A 3,371-nucleotide genomic window follows, 5' to 3' on the forward strand; every position below is an offset into this window, starting at 1 on the left:
GTCATGGCAGTGAAAAGGAGCTCTCTGTCAGAAATCATCTAATTATGGTGCCCTCTGGGAAACCCATTCTGGGAAACCCAGGCGGACATCAATGGAGGATCAGGTCATAAGAGCCCATGACTGTGAGAAAGAAGACAAGAAGGACCCGAGTCGTTCAGAGGAGGAACTTGCTGAAGGGAAGACTCCAGAAACTGATAAGCATGGGAAGAAAAGGCCTCCTGCAGAAAAGCGGAAGATGTGGGCGTGAAGTACAGAATATAGTGGAAAGATTTGGAGGTGACGTTGACAAGGCTCTTCTTGCCAAGAGAAAAAGACTAGAAAGGACACCAGGGCATCTGTCAAATCCGATAACCAGAGAATGGAACGTGTTTGGAAAACCCAAGAGAAAGGCAGAAGCTTAACCGAAAATATTCTTAGCAGTTTGTGACTTTGTTTCAGCACTGAGATATAGATGTGCAGAAAGCGGAGGAAGAAGAAAAACTACCTAAAGTGTTTCACCAGCAACAAAATGTTTTCAACAATGTAGAATCGTTTAGAGTCAAAGCCTGAAAGCAATTAGGTCATTATACAAGCAGTTCATAAAGAGCACAGAGGACTTTCAGAAGAATCATGATAATCTACTTATTGGTGCACAAAATGAGCTTAGAAAAGAAGTGGCTGTGTTGCAAAAAAAAAAAATGATGGAAATTGTAAGATATTATGTTTCAAATTGAGAAAATAAGGATGACTGCAAGCATTGAAGTATTTTATTTGCTGACATATTTATAACAAGTAAAAATTTAACAAATGTTGATTCTCTCCTTTTGTGAAACAATGGCAGCAAGAGATGGCAAGTGTTTGAAACTCTCTTCAATCCACGTTGTTCTGATGACTGTTTGAAGTAAGAACTTGAACCTTAATAATATGATAAGAAGTATAACATTAGCCAAGAGGCATGTAAGTCATTAGAGTGGTTTAGAAATTCTAGTTTACATTATAACACCTTTAATCATTAGCTTGTTTCAGTGCAAGATCCTTATTTCCATTCAAACTTCCTAATACAATCTAAACAGTTATGTATCAGCTATACCCAAATTATATGTATCAAGCTTTCAGCTCTTTAATAGGAACAGTGAATTTTTCCCTCTAACACTGTCGATTAACATTCAGCAGCAAAGATGATTTAATTTTAAAAAAAGCTCTGCAATATGTGATTTTGAATCGAACATTGCCTTATGTACAAATAAAATAATGATTTATGCTTCTTTATACACACTTATACTAAAATTGTCAATCAGCTTGATTGCAAGCTTTAAAGAGCTAATTTCCCAAATAAAACAAACAAATCACTTTGTGAAACTCCGATTTCTGCGACTAGTAGGGAAACAAAATGTTTGAGAATACTGTTAACATTTTATTAATTTCCAAGTGACAGGGTCACATCTGAAGTCAGACTAACATAATCTGTATGACAAGAATTGACAGTCAATAACCTGAACAAAGACGAAACTTGGTGATTGGTTCATTAGCAAAGCACTTAACTATATATTGCAAATAATTGAGTAGATAGCAATTTCAAATAATGGATATTGTCTTATCATCCTATGAATGTATACTATACGGAGACTTCGCACAGGTGATCCATTTCGTACTGTTATTGGTTATTATCATTCATATTAGATAATTTTGCCTTTTCACTTTGTTCTTGGCCACATTCATCAGGGATCCTGAAATTTTATTAGTTTGCCATATTTATATTTGATTTTATTCTGATTTGATTTTCCAAGTTAACAGGAGTTTTGTGTACTGAGAGCGTCACAGAGGTTTTTAGTGAAGTGTTTAAGTAAATGTTTCATCAAAATTTTTTACTGCATCTATGATTTTTTTACCTGTGGGATATTAATAAATGCACATCTTGACTCACAAAAACAGGATTTCTATTCTCTGTCTTAAAGATGTCTATCTTAATTGCACATAATGAAAGAGTAAATAAATTCTCTGTGTGGCTTCAGTAGTAGGAATCTGTGTGGAGGCAAGTAATGCTCGTGGCTTTGCTGACGGGTTGTGCACGACTGCAAGAGGCATTCTGTGGGTGCTGCTGAAGTTAACACAGTTAACACTTTCTTTACATGTTGGAAATGCTCAGTGCTATTCCGGCTCCTTGTTTTTTAAGCTTCTGAGAAAGTTTGTTTAAAAACAATTCTATAAATTTTGATTTCATTTTTATATTTTTATTTCTTTCAATATTTGTTCTTTATATATTAAGGCTATGTTATCTTATATGTTTTGGTTAGAATATGTATGTCTTTAGGCAGACTTGAGATTATGACTTTTTTTTCTTAAAGTCTTTTTGATATTAACATTTCTCTACCAGGTTTTTAAAAAGTTATTATATTTCACAGATTCTCCACCATCTTATATTGAAACATTTACAGTCTCATATTTTAAATATATCTATTATTAAAATCATGACAGGACATTTTTGTTAATAAAAGCTATTACTTTCCTTTTACTTTGACTACTTGGCTATTGAAACATTACACAATCCTTCTCTTGAGAATGAACAACAGGCAAACAGAGAAGTTTACAGGAAAATTTCTAGGGAATAAGGTGCCCAAGAGACATTATTGATTTCTGACATTTATGTTGGAATCTAGAAAGCTGCGCAAAAGTAGAGGACTGTGTGCATGTCCAGGGTGTTCTGTGAGGGCCTGAATATCTCTCTTTAGGAGCCTTGAGGCTCTGATCAGTCAGAAAGCAAAGGCTAAGATGGGCCAGTAAACCACCTGGCTGAGTGTTAAACACAGTCCGAACCTACACAGAAGGTGGGAGACTTACTGGTTTCAGGTACTTAATTCATTTGAAATAATTAGCTAACCATTAAGCTAACTGAGCATAGAATTCAGTGGTCACACACAACAAAGTAGGAAGTTTTACAGAATTAGTTTAAAAAGTCATTAAAGAGCAAAAGTAATAAGGCCAGAGAAAAAAAGAGAATGCGATAGAATTACCACATTAAATACTATGAACTACTGGTTTCCAAGAAAATTTTTAAAAATGCATACAAAAAATGTGTAAAAACAGGAAATAAATGAGTAACGAAAACTGACCTGAGGAAGCCCAGGTTTTCAAGTAATTAGACAAAATTTTAAGTCGGCTATGTTGAAAAAAAGAGAAAAGAAGAAAACAAATACTAAAGGATGCCGTGTCTCATGTGATAAATGAAAGTATGAGATCAAAGTTTCACCAAATAGGGAATAACAATAAAGTAATAATAAAGACAAATTTATTTAAAATTTAAACAATTGAAGTTGAGAATACAATGATTCAATTAAGAATTTAGTTATTTTTGTTTGAACTGACATGCTGTAGTTATACATAATTAGGGTTAC

At 33.9% G+C, this 3,371-nt stretch overlaps 1 pseudogene; it reads left to right on the forward strand.

The window, feature by feature from the left end:
• Positions 1 to 44: 44 nt before the first annotated feature.
• LOC134363755 (synaptonemal complex protein 3-like) lies at positions 45 to 713 on the forward strand (annotated as a pseudogene).
• The last annotated feature ends 2,658 nt before the right edge of the window (positions 714 to 3,371 follow it).

The sequence above is a fragment of the Cynocephalus volans genome, chromosome 15 (assembly GCF_027409185.1).
Source record: "Cynocephalus volans isolate mCynVol1 chromosome 15, mCynVol1.pri, whole genome shotgun sequence".
Lineage (NCBI taxonomy): Eukaryota > Metazoa > Chordata > Mammalia > Dermoptera > Cynocephalidae > Cynocephalus > Cynocephalus volans.